Below are 19,120 nucleotides of genomic sequence, written 5' to 3'. Positions count from 1 at the left end.
CCTTACCCTTTTGGAATACCATATTCCAGGCCCTTCGATCTTTTAATTTGGATGCTGCTAGATCCTGGGTAATCCTTATTGTGGCTCCTCTATATTTGAATTGGGTTTTTCTAGCCCTTGCAGTATTTTTTCCTTTGTCTGAGGATTCTGGCATTTGGCCACTATATTTCTTGGTGTTTTGATTTTAGAACCCCTTTCAGTAGGTGATCAATGAATTCTTTCAATGTCTAATTTACCCTCTGTTTCTATGACTTCTGGGCAAGTCTCTGATAATTTCCTGGAAAATAGTGTCCAGGCTCTTTTTTTCACCATACTTTTCTGGGAGTCCAGTAATTCTCAGATTGTCTCTCCTTGATCTATTTTCTAGGTCTGTTGTTTTCCCAAGAAGATATTTCTCATTTTTTTTTCCATTGTTTGATTTTTTTGGTTTTGCTTGACTGATTCTTGTTTTCTCCTCAAGTCATTCAATTCCATTTGTTCGATTCTGATTTTCAATGAAGTATTTTCTTCACTCACTTTTTTTATATCTTTTTCTAATTGGCCAATTGAGTTCTTTTGTCCTATGGATTTTTTTTTCCATTTCACCAATTTTATTTTTTAGACAGCTATTTTCTGTTTCCAGTTCACTAATCCTATTTTTCAAGGATTTGATTTCTTCATCCACTCTGTCTTTAAATGAATGGGATGACTTCTCCAGATTCTCTTGCCAAGTCTCCCTCTCCTTTTCCCATTTGTCTTCTAGCTCTCTTGTGAGAGCCTTTTTAATTTCTTCTATGAGATCCATTTGTGCTGAGGAACAGATGATCTCCTCCTTTGGGGATTCACCTGGAGACAGTCTGTTTTTAGTCTCCTTAGGGTCTAGAGTCTGCTCTCTATTTGTATAGAAGCTGTCAATGGTTAAGGTCCTTTTCAATTTTTTGCTCATTTTGTCAGAGAAGAATCAAAGACAAACCAGCAAAGAAAAAAAGAAAAAAAAAAAAACCCAAATGGAATCTGCTTTTTGGAGGGAGGGGCTGGGTGGTGTTACCGAGCTTCCTCTATAGACTGTGGGGACAGCAGAGAGGCACTAGCAGGACTGTGCTGCGCCTGGGCTCTGAGACTCCGAGAGCATGCTGAGACACTGTGGGGGAGGGGGTGACCAGGTCCCGAGAGATTCCAGCTGTTCTTCACCCCTGGTGTTTTTAGCTTCTCTGCTGGGCTACTGACTTGCTGCCAGGGTAAAGTATCCAATCATGTAGCAAAGCTCCTCCCGCAAAGATGGCTGAGATCACACCCCACACTCTCTGGTCTGCTTGGCTGTGAGTTGCCTACCTTCAACCTGTGCCCGATCTAAAACCGTCCCCGCCCTCAAGCAAAAACAGAGCTTTCCTGGTGAATTTCAAGGATGTCTTTTCTTGGTAACTATTTTTGGGTTTTTTTTTTAGTCAAGCATTAATTCAGAGGCTTGTAATGAGATGGATTCCGAGAGAAAATGTGGAACTTACACATCTGTGTGCCTCCTCTCCCCCATCTTGGCAGGAAGTCTAAGATCTGTTCTTAAGGCAAAGGAGTGGTAGCCATTTAGTTTGCCCTAGGGCTGTTCTGCTGACAGACTTGGAGACTGGATAAGCATGGCTAGCATTCTTTTGAGTCTTAGAGGCTCCAAATTAATCTTTTGTTTTGACTTTTGGGTGTCTTACAGCAAATATAACCACTGGCTTGCAATCACAACCAAATAGACTGAGAGCCTAGAAGCAGATTTCCTAGTGCAAGGAAGCAGCAATGCTGCGCTTTCACATCTTGGCTCTCTGACCTCAGTCTCCCTGGCAGCCTCTCCCCCTGCCTGATTGAAACAGACCTTTTCTGAAGTTCTTCTACATTTTTTCTTCTGGAAATTTGTTGTACTCCAAATAATTGTGGGGTCTGTCACTACAAAACCAGCTTAGAGGCTTAATCTGCTTTTGATCTGAGAGAAGCTTGGAGGAGGTCACAGAAAGCTGAGTCTGCTCACTACCTTCATGGTATAAGATATAAGATATATTTGTTAATGGAAATGAGCTTAATCCATTATGAGTATTGCAAATTGCACTACCATTTTTTTTTTTTGCTTTTTTTTTTAACCTGAGGCAATTGGAGTTCAGTGACTTGCCTAGGATTACACAGCTTGGAAGTGTTAAATGTCTGAAGCCAGATTTGAACCAGGGCTGGTGCTCTATCCACTGTGCCATCTAGCTGCCCCTGCATTACCATTCTTTAAAACAAATTGACCACTTAGGTAGATAAAACATGACCATTTATAAAAGACCCTCCCTCCCCTCCTCCCCACTTCCCCCCCCCCCACTGCTTTGTACAACCAATCTGCTGTAATTTGCTTTACCAGTCCAAAGCACCTAGATACTAGATACTATCTATATCTTTGAATATTCAAAAAACCAACTTTGTCTCAGTCTTTGTATCAATAAAACCTCCAAAATGAATAGAGGCAAAATTAATAAGGTTTCACTGTCTTTATGCCTTTTCAAAGTTTATAACAATATTAAGCCAGAAGAAATAGAACCCTATTTCATTTTCACCATGGATGTGAACCTGATGCTGCTTTCTTGTCAAAGTTGTAATGGTTTGGAGGCAAGGATGAGATTTCTCCTGAAATGCAGCACTGTCCGTGAATAGATAAGAGCAATAAAAACCAGTCATTATTCCCCAGGCCTGTGGTTGTTATTTTTTTAAAAAATTCAGCAACATCAAAAGTCATGTATTTTATATTAGTGGTGACTTGTTCATCTCTGCCTGGATTAGCTCATCTATGTGCTTGTTCAATTGATGGTCTCTACCTTAAGGATAGAATAAAGAACAGTGTGGATCAGTGATCTGAAGGGTTTTTTTCCCCTTAGATATTTAAGCTTTTTCCCCCCAAAAAAATTTAAATTAAACTCTCCTGTTATTGTCAATGTATGACTTAATTTTATTTAAAAGAATAGTATGATGGAATCGCTTGGCTTCTTTGCAAAGAGAAGATTAAGTATTAAATAATTATTCACCAAGGGATTTATCCATAGCTCTTCTGTAGAATAAAATTAGTTTCCTGAAAATACAGGCCAAATGTGTTATTCATAATTTTATGGTAAAAGAAGTAAAATTGATATGAGAGTGTTTGGCATAGACCACAAAATCCCATTAGCAGCAAACATCTGTGACAGTCTAGGAGTGGAACACACCACAAGAATTTATTATATAACTAATAGTTCCCTTGAGTTCCTTCTGGGGGCACTAGGAAGAGAAAGACTGTTGTTTTAAGTAGGGACTTTCACTTTTTTCTACTTTTAACAAAATTAGTTTATATGGTATCACAGCTCTTTAGAAAAATATAACAGCATAAGGTTAATACTTAGAATGGGTAATAGGTAAAAGTTCTAAATGCATGTTACAAGAACACTAACCAGCAGGGGGCTGACTTGTGCTTGCCCCAGGGAACTAACTTGCCAGGTAGAAACTTCCTGTATTCAGTGCACAGGGACTCTCCCTATGACTTCTAGACAGAAAGTTGGATGCCATATAGGAAGAACATCTGCTTTTGTTTGGTGGGCCATCAAAATTTTAGGATTCTACCATGGTCATGACCTTGTTATGGGCTCATTTTTTCCTACTAGTATGACTACACCTGATCAAGATGGAATCAAGATGGAATGTCCAGGTATTGCCTGGCTTGAACATCCATTTACTAGTATTCATGGTGATGAACTAATGGCAATTATATATATATATATATATATATATATATTTGAGTTTGATACTACTGATCCAGCTCAATCTCTTCATTTTTCCCGAGGAAAAAGTGAAATCAGTGAAAAGTCTTGTTGAAAGTCACATAGGTAATAAATAATTGAGCTAAGATTTGACTTCATATTCTTCATTCTTTTCAAAAAATTCATCTTCCACTGAATAAATCAAAAGGAAAGCAAAGAATGGAGATGAGATGAGGCGGGCAGGAGGTAGAAGAAGATGATTGTAGAGAAAAAAAATAAAGCTATATAAGAAACCAAGGAACATATGGGAAATAAGAGGAACGATGTTGAAGTTTGTAATTGCCTTACTTCTGCAAGACATTTGAGTCTTTCACCTTTGGAATTCTACTAATTTCCCATTAACTCAAACTAGGCCAACTTCAATAGTGTTTGGAGGACCCAAGAACTAACTAACCTCCTACCTGTTTCATTGTTAAACATACCATTTAATTAAAGTCCAGGAAAGCAACATCCTTCAATACTTGGGGAATGTAGTGAACTCACATGTCTAAACTAAGCTGTACTGAAATATTCCCTTTATATGAGACTTTTACATGAAAAGAAATAACAAAACCAAAAATTAAATGTTCAACTATTTTATTTATATTAAGCAAAAACAAGAGGATAAGAGAGGTATAGGCTGAGATAACAATAGTAGATAAGAATCTTGTGAGAGTACATATTATGCCAGACTATCCCTGATTTAGGAATCCTGACATAGCCCACCCTACATGCCATCTTCTCCAAGAAGTATTCCATTTTCTCCTAAATCTCCTCTCTATGTCCAGTAGTGATCTCTGTTTTTTTTTCCAATTTCAATTTCCCCTATCCATGTATCATCTTTGAAATTATATCATCATTTTCCCCTATTTGTGTCATTACCATATCATAAAGTTGTGAAGACAGGATATATGTTATTTACTCTCAATCAATCAGTCAACCAATAAGCCTTTGTTAAGCACCTATTATGTACCAAGCTTTATGATAAGCTCTAGAGGTACAACAGGTAAAAGGTAGGCCCTTAAGGACCTAAGAGTATCTTTGTGTTCCAAGCCCATAGAGTTCACTTTATATATGAAGAAACTGAGGCTTATAGACATAAAGTAACTTCAGCAAGATCGCACAGGTAGTAAATAGCAGATCTAAAATTCAAATCAAACTGCACTGATTCTACACTTATCCTATATAATGTCAAACTGTTTAAGGCACTTAAAAATAATAACACAATGTTAAATTGAATAGTCTAATTGAAATAGGTTATTCATTTATTCATTCATTTAACAATTTGTCAAGCTTCTACTTTGTTCCAAGTGCTATGTTAACCAATGAGAATACCAAGACAAAGACAAAACCATCCTATCCTCAAAGGGCTCTAGTCCTATTGGGGGAAACAATAGGAACATTGATAAACAAGTACAGTATTTATATGCAGAGTAAATCCTAAGTATTTGGGAGAAATGAAAAGAGGAGTAATGAGGTATAGGTGGCACTAGGAATCAAGAGGCCCCACTTCTCAGTTAGCTAAAATATCCTATTTATGAAGTGTTTTACTTAACCAAGTTATTCCTGGTTATATACAATTGACTCCATTTCATGTATCACCAAGGCATAACTGGCAAAGTCATGCTTTTATTTTATGATTTAACCCACGGAAAGCTTTGTTTCTGCATTAGACTTGCTTTGGAAATTATTTATAAATTGTTTTCTAGATTATATTCCAAATGGCTTACTTTTTGGCATTTTGGCATTTAAAAGAATATGTTCTAAGTGAATCTGGAAATATAATAAAAGACAATATTGTAGTTATGTTTTCAGTGGTTTTCCTAAAGGGAAAAAGGATTGATTCTTTCTATTACCATCCAATGCTATAAATATAACTATTTATCATTGTACACGAGGAAGCAATATTCCCTTTCTAACTCTGTCTCCTAAAATTTTTCAATTGCTAAACATTCAGCCAAGAGTTAAGGATTTATGATGTTGAGAATGATAGAGGGCCTTATTTTCTACATATAAACATTAAATTACTACTTTGGTGAGAGGGTAAGATGGGGAAAACTATTGCTTTCTCTTTTCTGTAGTCTAAACAACATGCTTACTGTGTTTGGTGCACATTTTTCTATTCAATACTTTGCAGTCAAAATTCATCAGTTCTCTCTCTAGAAGTAGATAGTATTTTTTTCATCTTTCTAGGTTTTTCTGAAATCATTTTGCTTCTCATTTCTTATAAAACAATAGTATTCCATTAAAATCATATACCACAGTTTGTTTAGCCACTCCTCAAACGATGCACATCCTCTCAACTTGCAATTCTTTGTCACCATAAAAACTATGCTATAATTATTTTTGTACATCTAAATTCTTTCCTTTTTTATTTGATCCAAGGCTAGTCATGACATTATTACTCTGTTTTATATCTTTGGGCATAATTACAAATTGCTTTCCAGAATGACTGATTCAAGTCACAATATCATCAACAATGTTTGGTGTCTTTACATAACATATTTGAGATTCTACTTTCCAAAATAAACTCAGGAATTAAATAAAAACAATTACAAAGAAACTTTTCACAAATAAACCCAAATCTAAACAACTGAAAAATATTAATTGTCATAGGTAAGCATATGTATGCAAAAAATTCTTTGTAATTCTGTTGCTACAGTTCCTAAGTTTTTTTTGACAGGTAGAAGCTCAAGGATTTTATATTGTCTTCAGTTATGTTAAATGAAACTTCTCTGTCTCTTCTTAATAAACTTTATGTGGGTTTATTTTATATCTTGTGGCTTCTGAAACCATAGTTTCAAATTTTTTTTAGTTTATTTTTTAAGATTCTTGAAGTATATTATCATATTGTCTGAAGGGCTATTTTAATTTTTTTTCATTATCCATTCTAATTCCTCCAATTTTTCCCCTTACTGCAATAACTATCATTTTTAATGTAAAAATGAATAACAATGGTGGTAATGAACATTTTTGCCTCAACTCTGATCTTATAAGGAAGGATTCTAACTTGTCTCCAATATAAGTAATGTTTGTTGATAGTTTTAAATAGCTTCTACTTATCATTGTACTTTTAATAGGCCTTTTTCTCCATTTCTCCCAGTAGTTTATATATAGTATTAACATTCCTGAAAACAATACCAGTACTGAATAGAAATTTTTATATTTGAACAGAAGACTCAAGACAAACATAATGGTAACAATGAAATAAAAAAATCATTTAAGGATGAGAAAAGTTGAACTGTTTATATTCCTATATTGCAAAATAAGACCTATAAATCCTAGAATCTTTTAAAAAATGTTTTAAAATTATTTTTTATTAAAAATTTTTATTTACAAAATATTTGCACGGGTAATTTTTCAACACTGAGCTTTCAAAGCCTTCTGTTGCAAATTATTTTCTCCTTCCCCCCACCCCACACTCCTAGATGGTCGGTAGTCCAATACCTGTTAAATATGTTAAAGTATATGTTAAATCCAATTATATATATATATATATATATATATATATATATATATATATATATACACACACACATATATATTTAAGCAGTTATCTTGCTGCACAATAATACTCAGATCAAGAAAACAAAATGCAAGCAAACAACAATGGAAAGAGTGAGAATTCTATTTTGTCATCCACACTTAGCTCCCATAGTCCTCTCTTTGGGTGTAGATGGCTCTCTTCATCACTGAACAATTGGAATTGGTTTGAATACCTCACTGTTAAAAAGAGCCACGTCCATCAGAATTGATCATCATATAGTCTTGTTGCTATGTATAATGATCTTCTGGTTCTGCTCATTTCACTCAGCGTCAGTTCATGTAAGTCTCTCCAAGCCTCTGTGAAATCACTCTGTTGGTCATTTCTTACAGAAAAATAACAGTCCATAATCTTCATATACCATAATTTATTCAGCCATTCTCCAGTTGATAGACATCCATTCAGTTTCCAGTTTCTTATCAATACAAAAAGGGTTGCCACAAACATTTTTGCACATGTGACTCCCTTTCTCTCCTTTAAGATCTCTTTGGGATATAATCCTAGTAGAAACACTGCTGGGTCAAAGGTTAGACACAATTTGATAACTTTTTGAGCAGAGTTCCAAATTGCTCTCCAGAATGATTGGATCCATTTACAGTTCCACCAACAATGTATCAGTGTCCTAGTTTTCCCCCATCCCTTCCAACATTCGTTATTATCTTTTCCTGTCATCATAGCCAAACTGAGAGATGTGTAGTGGTATCTCAGTAACTCCTAAAATTTTTATCATCATCATTTAAATAGACGAAGAACATGAGTATAAGTTGAATATAAAGGAATGATCTCCAAAAAAATTAGGGGGTGAGAAAGACAGATGCACTGGGAGAATGGAGAAAGATGGAAAAAGGACAGTGAAAATTATCTCACAAAAAAGAGGCACACAAGGAACATTTTTTTCTAGGGTAAGGGGAAATGAGGGGAATGGGAAATAGTGAATTTTATTCTTATCATAAATGGTTCAAAAAAGGAAGAACATACACCCTCCCTTGGGTTTAGAAATCTATGCAACCCATTGGAGGTAAGAATGAGAGAAGAGGGGGTTCTGATATAATGGAGAGCAGGTTAAGGGAGGCAGTGATTGAAGCGCCGAGACTTTGAGGAGGCAGGGTAAAAAGAGAGAGAAGGTAAAACAGAAAAAGTAGAATAGACAAAAATATACAGTAGTCATAACTAAATATTAATGGGATGAACTAGCCCAGAAAATGAAAATGGATAACAAAATGGATTAAAAACAAGTTTCCAACAATATGCTGTTTACAAGAAAGATTCCTGAAATAGATGCACACAAAGAAAAATAAGGGATTAGGATAGCATCTTTCATGATTCAACGTTAGCAAAAAAAGATAGTGATAGCAGTCATGATCTCAGGCAAAGCAAAATTAAAAATAGATTTTTAAAAAGAATCAGAGAAGCTACATTTTGCTATATACCATGAAGTGATAAAAATATATACACCAAATGGCACAGCATTCAAATTATTTTTTTTAAAAAATAATGAGTTAAAAGACAAAATTGTAAAACAATGTTAATGGCAACCTTAACTTTTCATTTTCAGAAGTAGATAAATCTAACCATTAAATAAATAAGAAAGAAGTTAAAAGGATGAATATTATTTTAGAAAAGTTAAATATGATACACCTCTGGAGAAAATTGACTAGAAATATAAAGGAGTATACTTTTTGCCAGCTGCACATGGCACCTTCACAAAAATTAATCATGTATTAGGACATTAAAAACCATACAAATGAAAGAAAAAAACAGAAATATTAAATTCATCCTTCTCAATTCATGATACAATAGAAGTTACATTAAGGGCCTGTGAAAACATGTATTAAAAGCTAATTGGAAATTAAATCAAATTGAATCCTATAAAATGAGTGCATTAAAGAATAATCATAAAAACAATAAATATCTTCATTAATGAGAATGATAATGTGATAATCCACCAAAATTATGGGGAAATAGTCCAAGTGGTACTTAAGAGAAAGTTTATAATTTTAAATGCTTACATGATGAAAACAGAAAAAGATCGGATCAATGAACTGGACATTCAACTAAAAAAAAAAAAAACAGAAAAAGAAAAAAGAAACAAATTAAATTTCTAAATTGTAGACGAAATTTCAAATCCTAAAAGTCAAAGTTGAATTTTTGTGCCTCTGTTACTATTATACCAATTCTTCTTTTTAAAGAATTATTTTCTTGAGTATTTTTTGTTCCTTTTTTACCAAGCTTTTTGCTCTTTTCATATTTTCCTTGTATTACTCATTTCTTTTCCCAGCTATTCTTTTATCTCTCTTACTTGAATTTAAAATTCTTTTTGAGCTCTTTTGGGAACTCGTGTTGGGTTTGTGTCCATTTCATTGTTTTGTTTTTGTTTGTTGTGTTTTGTTTTCCTTTCAGATTTTGCTCATAGTTGTTTGGGCTTCATTGTCTATTCTGAGTTTGTGTCTTGATCTTCCCTGTCACCACAGTCTATTTTTATGATCAGATTTTTTAAATTGCTTGCTCAATTTTCCAACATATTTCTTTATTCTTTATGTTAGAATTGAATTTTGTTTTTGGAGGAGAGAGATAAGGACAAAGACAGACAGACAGACACACACACACACACACACACACACACACACACACACCCCTAGAAGAGATACACACACAGACAGAGACAGAGACAGAGACACAGAGTGAGAGACAGAGACAGAGAGAAAGTAGAGTTAACCTTAAAACAAATATGTGTGGTTAAACAAAAAAGATCTCTACATTGGCCATGTCTGAAAAAATGTATGCCATGTATAGTATCCATTACTCTTTGTTCAGAGAAGAAGATCATGTTTCATCACTGATACTTTGGAAAAAAGGTTGACTTACCTCATATGGGGGCATCTATGTCACTTTTCCCCTTTTGAAGATCACACAGGGAACTCCTAATTGGTTCTTAAAGACTGAAGTTGGTTTCCAAGATGATGAATGACTGATTGTGTTTGTGTGGGCTATAAGTGGGAGGAAATAAGTAGAAAGGAAGGAACTACCCCTTTACTTTAAGCTATAAGAGCAAGCTATGCCATATGGCCAATCTCTCCATCTTATACCACTTTTTCTTCTTTAAGGCTTCTCTCCTTCTAATTTCTAGACTCATGTTCAGCAAGGTATGTATGTGGGGGATGCTCATGAACTGGGTAAAGAAGATTTTTCTTTTTCACCTCAAAGCAGAAAATGAGCTTGTAGGGTTAGTGGAAAGTAAAGTAAAAAAGTGAAAAAAGAATTAAAAAAATCCTATTTATTGTTATACTCTTGAATACGCCATCATCACCTTATCTTAGGTGTAAATAGAAGATTGTAATATCATCTCTTGAACATTCATAAAATAAATGGATTTAGTAACCTTAGAGAGAAAGTCTGATGGCCTAAAAAGGAATATTAGACTTGGAGTTAGGAGACTTGAGTTCAAAACCTAGAGCTGTGGGTGTTTGGATTGAAGTATACCTAATGAAGCATTGTGGGAAGTTATCCCACAGAATGTGAATGGAGCTAAATTTCCTAGTCACTTTCAGTGACTTAAGTCCTTCAGCTTAATGATGAATAACTTTTGCTTTGGAATGATACAGTAATGCTTTATTGGTCCCTGAGAGTTGATGTGTGGTGTAGAGTGCTGGACAAGTCATAGACATATTTAACAAGCTAAATGTTCTCATTCAACAACAACAACAAAAACAGCAGCTTCAAGGTAAAAAGGCTGCTGAAAGAATTAATGTCAACAGTTTAGGGCACCTCTTTGAGAGGGAACAGTTTTTTGCTACCTTGGATGGTAAGTTGAGCCAACATATAGTTGGCAAGAGTGGAGCATGAGCTTCATAAAAGAGAAGAAAAAGGTCAAGAAATATTAAAAGGAGAGAAAATGTCTATTATTTCTCTTTCTTCTTATCTTTTGAATGTTCTGGGAATTTTAGAGTATCTACTCAAACTTCTATTGTTGAAAGAAAGGAAAAAGATATTTTTATAGCAATGATGGCAGTTCATGTATAGAAGTGAATATATACCCTTTTCTAAGTGAACCTAAGAGTAGATATCAAGGCTTGTTTTGAAACTGTGAGTTCAAGAGACTGGGAACTCATGGTTCTTGATCAGTATTACTTAGCAGGAGATGACTTCTGAAATATCTTCTCACCACCACGAAGAGGATGATCCCATTATATCCTGTCTTACCACAAGATAAGAAATTTGAATAAATTGTTCAGACAGTATAGAGGCAAGATGAAAGTGAAATGCCTGAAAGTAATCCCAATACGTGGGAAGCGATAAATTATTGTCATGACTTTATTTATCAATGCAAAGTTATGAGTATTTTATATTGTAACTATTCTTTTTGTGGTGAAGGTAATAAATAACTGCCTTATCCCTTATCATTATGTACCTTAAATGCCTTCCTAGAATAGAACCTATTAATTCCATTTTGTAAGATCCTAGACAAGAAGCAAGTTTAAGATTTAGAAATTATTATCTGAGATTTTAGGATGGGAAGCATCCTGAACCAGGGTACCAGAAGAATTTGACTCAGTTAAACTCCCCTAAGACTGAACCAAGTCACTCTGTTAGTAAATAACAGTGTAAAACATATGAGTAAAAATAAAAATATGAGATACTGTTTTCTACAAAGAAATCCCAGTTCTGCATTAATGTGTTTATATTAGCATGGTTTGTGTTATTGAATAAGTCACTTAACCTCTCTAACTTCAGTTTCCTCACCCTTAAAAATAAGGCAATAATACTTTCCCTAAAATATACTTTCATCATTCAACTGAAACTGCTTTCTCTAGTTACCAACGACAATCATAATTACCAAATCTAATGGTCTTTTTCTCAGTCTTTGTATTTGTTGGCTGCCTTTGACATTGTGAATCACCTTGTTCTGCATGCTATTCTCTTTTCTCTGGGTTTTCATGTCACTACTATATTCTGGTTCTTTTTCTACTTCAATAATTGCCCCTTCTCAGTCTCACTTACTGGATCTTCATCCAGCCCCTACCCAATGATCACGGGTGTCTCTGAAATCTGTCCTGGGCTGATTTCTCTTCTCCCTGTTACTCTAACTTGGTGACATAATCACTTACTATGGAATAAATGGTCATTTCTGTGTACATAATTCTCAATTCTATTTATGCTAACATTTTCCCTGACTTCTATTTTCTATTTTTTTTCTTTTTTTTTTTTAAATTCTTTTTTTATTATAGCCTTTTATTTATAAGATATATGCACAGGTAATTTTTCAACATTGACAATTGCAAAACCTTTTGTTCCAACTTTTCCCCTCCTTTTCCCCACACCTTTCCCCAGATGGCAGGTTGACCAATACATGTTAAATATGTTAAAGTATAAGTTAAATACAATATATGTACATGTCCAAACAGTTATTTTGCTATACAAAAAGAATAAGACTTTGAAGTAGTGTACAATTAGCCTGTGAAAGAAATAAAAAATGCAGGTGGACAAAAATAGAGGATTGAGAATTCTGTATAGTGGTTCATAGTCATCTCCCAGAGTTCTTTTGCTGGGTATAACTGGTTCAGTTCATTACTGCTCTATTGGAACTGATTTGGTCCATCTCATTGTTGAAGAGGGCCACGTCCATCAGAATTGATCATCATATAGTATTGTTATTGAAGTATATAATGATCTCTTGGTACTGCTCATTTCACTCAGCATCAGTTCCTATAAGTCTCTCCAAGCCTTTCTGAAATCATCCTGCTGGTCATTTCTTACCGAACAATAATATTCCATAATATTCATATACCACAATTTACCCAACCATTCTCCAATTGATGAGCATCCATTTAGTTTCCAGTTTCTGGCCACTACAAAGAGGGCTGCCACAAACATTCTTGCACATACAGGTCCCTTTCCCTTCCTGACCTCTATTTTCATATCATCAATTGCTTTTGACTATCTTGAACTGGATGCCTCATAGACATCTTAAACTCAACATGTCTAAAATAGGACTAGTTTTTTTTTTTTTTACTTAAACTTCTTTTCTTTCTTAATTACCCTATTTTGAGGGTACTACTATTTTCCAAGTCTCCTAGGCTTATCAATACAGCATTATTCCTAATCTCTTACTCACTTCACATATCCAGGATGTTGCAAGTTTCTATCAATTCTATATTCATAACATCTCATATAGTGTATATACTCTTTTTTCTTCTTAAAAGACTGTCAATATGCTGGTGCATGTTCTTATCACCTCACATATACTTTAATTCCATGGCTTTCTAGGTAGTCTACCATTTTTAAATCTACCTCAACTCCAGTCCCTTTATACACTTTTTTTTCTGAGGCAATTGAAGTTAAATGACTTAACTAGGATCACACAGCTAGGAAGTTTTAAAAATCATCTTTCTAAAGTACAGATCTGATCATGTCATTTTTCTCACTTTAGCCACTAATTCCAGTGATTCCCTTTTGCATTCAGAATCAATATAAAACCTTATGTATGACTTTTAAAGACTTTCACACTTCCTCATCTCTTTCTGGAGTCATTCCTCCTTCTACTTATCCATATATTATAGCATCCAATGACACTGTTCTCCTTTGCATGAATTATTCCATCTCCTAACTGTGCTTTCTCACATACTGTCTACCTTCTGAAGCAGGTTTTTCCTAGAACTTGTTTATGCCAGTGTTTCCCCGAGATTATCTCCAATTTACCTTTTGTGTACATATTGTTTCCCTCTAGATTATTATCAAATTGAAATCAAGGACTACTTTTTCTTTCTTTTTAATTCCCTAGCATTTAACATAGTGTCTGGCATCTAGGAAACAATAAATAATTTTCGACTGGACCCATCTTGGAGGGTTAAAGTGAAGAAAACACTTTACAAATTTTAAAGAGACATCTGTATATCACATGTAATGTCCTGATATCTTGATTCCCAAAGATAAAGTATAAAACAGTATTGAGCCACATTCAAGTTGACATCAACTGGGCACTGAAATGCTATAAGCCATTACACTTGGAAAGACATGTATTAGTCAAACAGAAAAACACAGAAGAAGTCCTTTCAGAAACTGAGACTTTTCCTTGAAAAAACAAAACAAAACAAAACAAAACAACTCCTATATGTCAGAGAGGTTAATCTCAGTTGTGAAGATTACTTTTTCCTTCTCATTAACTCTACCCTTCTTTCCCAGATCCTAAGGACAAATTAGGCATGGGGGGAGGGGGAATTGAAGTTCTTTAACATCTCTTCTGAGCATCTAGAGAAATCTTCTAGGAAGGTTTAAGTAGACAGACACTGAAGACTTGCTATGTGGAATGGAATGTGGAGAGGAGAGATTACCTTGTGTTTCTGAAATATGTGTAGGAATTTTATTCCAAACAAAGCTAAATGCAAGCAGCATTTGCCAAAGTAGGGATCAACTTCTCACATGTCTTTGTTTATGAAGACTTTTAAAAAATTAAATTTTCTCTCCAAATCAGAAGTTAAGAATAAAGTCTGAGATATACTCAGAAATTTCCAAAAATTATAGAAAAATTTCTCTTCTAATTAACACAGCTCAATCCATTTTGAAGAAAATCTCATTTTCCTTTAGCTTAATTTCCCTTTCTTAATACCAAACTATTTCCAAGCTTGAACAAAATAACTAGGTCCTTTATAGCATAAAACACAGGTTGTCATTAAAACAAGGTACAGTAAGCCATAATAAAGACTTGTAGTGGAAGTTAAGATCTCTTCTTTCTTCTCCACTTGGGATAAAGAAGGAAAAGTGGTATGACTTGAGTTCTCCAAACCAACATCCAAGGATTTTGGAGCATAGGGAAATTAGCTGTGAATTGGATTTCATTTTTATCAATCACATAAAGGGCTGGTTTCTCATTTCTTTTTGATTTGGACAGCCACTCAGGTACTACTTCTACTGTTCTTTGCCTTCAAAAGCAGGGGGTAAGCTTGTCCTTTCTCAACCTTCCTGAAAGACTTGATATGAGAAGAATTGATCCAGGTATGAATATATTTTCTTCTCTGAGCATTCTCATGGTTTCTTTCTGGAAGGAAGTTCACTCAAAGTAAAAATCCTCTCAAAACCTAGGAGAGATTTGTTTATCTATATACATTAGCACGTACTCTCTCCCTGCCCCATTTCACTCCCCCATATGTATCCAAGTTATTATTGCTGGGGGAAGGGCTACCTGAGTGTGTAACCATGACTTTAGTAATTTATGGAATAAATGCATTCTTGATGTCATTTAGAGGAAGGAGGAGGGGCAGTGTTTGGTACATTTCCAGACATCCTAAGATAATTTTTCTCTTCTAGTGGAAAAATTAGAAGCGTACTTCTATAATAATCACGATGAGTTATAATGGATATGTCTTGTAGAAACTATCATTCATGGACATTTTGTAGCTGGTTTATACTTTTCCAAAAACAAGTTGAAAATGTTGTTTTTGGTTACTTTGTCTTTGCTAATCCTTGCTTCATTGTCTTTAGCTGCCCTTTGGAAATGTCACAGCATCAGGTACCAGACTACAAAGGAAAGGATTATAGTGTCTTCCTACATTGAGGCCATATGGCACCCAAGAAATGGCACCTCGTGCCCTTTTTATTCACTTTTTTCCATTTTAGCTTTACAAAATAGAATTTCCAACTATGATATATTCACGGGAGTCCTGGGGTCAGAATCCAGGTAGGTTTATAGTGAACAATGATGCTTTACGGATTGAAGAGCAATTTGTGGGAGTGATCGTTGGGGTCATCATCCAGTGGAAGGATCTGTTTAGTAGTTGTGCTAAATCATATATAGATTGTGTGGGCTTAAGCTATGTAGAAACTGAATTAGATAAAAAAATCTAACCCCTAACACATACACAAACCCCAATCAGATGACAAAGGGAGAAGCTTGAGAAACAGGGGACTTGATCTTTTTTTTTTTTTAATAACTTTTTATTGATAGAACCCATGCCAGGATAATTTTTTACAGCATTATCCCTTGCACTCACTTCTGTTCCGATTTTTCCCCTCCTTCCCTCCACCCCTTCCCCCAGATGGCAAGCAGTCCTTTACATGTTGAATAGGTTACAGTATATCCTAGATACAATATATGTGTGCAGAACTGAACAGTTTTCTTGTTGCACAGGGAGAATTGGATTTAGAAGGTATAAATAACCCAGGAAGAAAAACAAAAATGCAAGCAGTTTATATTTATTTAGGGGACTTGATCTTAAAAAATGTTTGAAATATAATTTTGTAAAAACCAATTTGTGTTAAATGGTTAAATAGTATTCTGAATGCTAATCATTGACTACCTAACAAATTGAGAGAACACATAGAGTAGGGTATTGGGCTACGGACAAAGAGACACCCACTAATTCCTATGGGTACCTGAAAACAGAGAAATAGAGATGGGAGAGAGAGAGAGAGAGAGAGAGAGAGAGAGAGAGAGAGAGAGAGGAAGAGAGACAGAGAGAGACAGGGATAGAGACAAGAGAGACAGAGACAGAGGCAAAACAGGGGATAGACACAAGAGAGAGGAGGAGGGATGCAAAAAGAGGAGGAGAGGGAGAGAAGAAGAAGGCGAGGGAGAAGCAGAGAGAGAGGGGGGGAGATAGGGGGATGGGAGACCCCTCCTGAAAGCCTGACATAAGATATATATTAGAATAATATAATGATTTCATCATTTTCCCAAGCAGAATACAGCTTATGATTTTGGGACTTGGTCCAATAGATAGAAGCATAAAGTCAGTATATTCCGAACCATCTGGGGTCTTCCAACTAATATGAATGTTGTCACTAAATTATATGTGTTTTTCATTTGCAGGGATGTGGGCATGTTAAACAGTTTCTGCTGTGGTGTGTGAATTTACCTGAAATCCTCAATCATTTTCTTCTGCAGTGAGTACTGGATCTTCCTCCACCCTCATTATACTCTTCCCTATTCACTTATCATCTAGAGTGCTAAGAACCCTCCTAAAAGCCTTATTCAATGTATTCAACTTTTTTTTCCCCTAAGTTTTGTGTTAGATTCTCTCTGACTTTCAAAATTTAGGTTCCTTAGGGCTCTCATTATTTGGGGCTCCCACTGATTTAACTTTCTATCTTTCTTTCTCCCCCTCTCTCCCACACCTTCTTTCCCTCCCCGCCCCGCCACAACTTCTGAGAGCAATGGAATTCATGGAGCTAATTTAAGTGCACTAATCATTTACCTTGCTACAAAAGTATACTTTGAGGTTTGAGTTATCGAGTCAATGGAGTTTAACTTCTTGTCCCAGCAACTCCAGGAGAAGAAACAAAGCTGAAAATGCTTCCCTAGAAAAAAAATGGGTGAAAAAGAAAAAGAAAATCTGTCCCCTGCTAACAGCATAGCTTTATAATCACTGCAGAGTGACTGCTTCGACAGAATAACAAAGATACCAGCAAGGGCATTAGGAGGGGTGAAGACTTCACCAAACTTGGAGATAATTTCTTTAGAGCAGGCATTTTAAAGCTGGGGTCTGTGAGGTCAATCTCTCTCCTCCCTTTCTCCTTCCTCTCTCTCTCCCTTTCCCTGTCTCTCTCTGTCTCTGTCTCTCCTATTTCTATTATATTCTCTGTGTTTCTCTCTCTCTCTCTCTCTCTCTCTCTCTCTCTCTCTCTCTCTCTCTCTCTTTCTCTGTTGTTCTTTCTCTCTCTCTCTCTCTCTTTGTATTTCTGTCTATCTCTCTGTGCCTCTCTCTATGTGGCTCTGTTTCTCTCTGACTGGATCTCTCTCTGACTTTGTTTCTGTCTCTCTGTCTCTGTCTTTGTTTCTTTATTTCTCTGTTACTCTCTCTCAGTCTCTGCCTGTCTGTGTCTTTCTGACTCTCTCTGTTTCTGACTCCGTATTTAGTTCTATCTCTGTGTTTCTGATTTTGTCTCTGTCTTCATATCTGTATTTGTCTTTATTTCTGCTTTGCTGTCTCTGTATTTCTGTGTCTGTCTGTCTCTGTCTTGCTGTGTGTGTGTGTATCTATCTCTTTCTGTCTCTGTGTTTCACTCTCTATATGTTTCACTTTGTGTATTCTCTTTGTGCCTTTCTGTCCCTCTCTGTCTCTGTCTGCTGTCTCTTTGTTTCTCTCTATCTCTCCATCTCTTTCTCTTTGTCTCTCTCTCTCTCTCTCTCTCTCTCTCTCTCTCTCTCTCTCTCTCTCTCTCTCTCTCTCTCTCTCTCTGCCTGTTTCTGTTTCTGTCTTTCTGTGTGTGTCTCTCTCTGTCTCTGTCTTTCTTTCTCCTATAGACACATTGAGATAAAGATTTAGAGAGAGAGAAAGAAAGAAATAGGGAGATAGGTAGAGGGACAAATGTATACAGGTACAGAGTCTGATACATACATACAGATTGTTGTTCAGCCTCAGTTGTATTTGACTCTGTAATCTTGGATTTTCTTGGCAGCATACTACAGTGGTTTGCCATGTCTTTTTCCAGTTCATTTTGCAGATGAGGAAAAAGAAGCAAACAGGATTGAATGTCTTGCCCAGGGTCATTCAGCTACTTAAATGTTTGAAGCCTGATTTGAATGTAGGAAAATTAGTCTTCTTAACTAAGACCTGGCACTCTATCCATTGCAAAGCCTAGCTGCTCACATATATACAGACAAATAGAAACCCCGTCCACACACACACACACACACACACACACACACACACATATGAATATATAAATATTTTAAATAACTGCACTTCAGCATAATTGATTTCCTTTATATTCCTATGAGCTTTATTTTAGGCATTAAAAATAATACCTTCAGAAAAAGTCCATTGTTTTCACCAGACTATAATTTCTCTCTGACTTCCTACATGCCTATACACCATTCCCC

Source organism: Antechinus flavipes, chromosome 4, assembly GCF_016432865.1.
Source record: "Antechinus flavipes isolate AdamAnt ecotype Samford, QLD, Australia chromosome 4, AdamAnt_v2, whole genome shotgun sequence".
Classification (NCBI taxonomy): domain Eukaryota; kingdom Metazoa; phylum Chordata; class Mammalia; order Dasyuromorphia; family Dasyuridae; genus Antechinus; species Antechinus flavipes.
Note: the sequence above shows the minus strand (reverse complement) of the source record.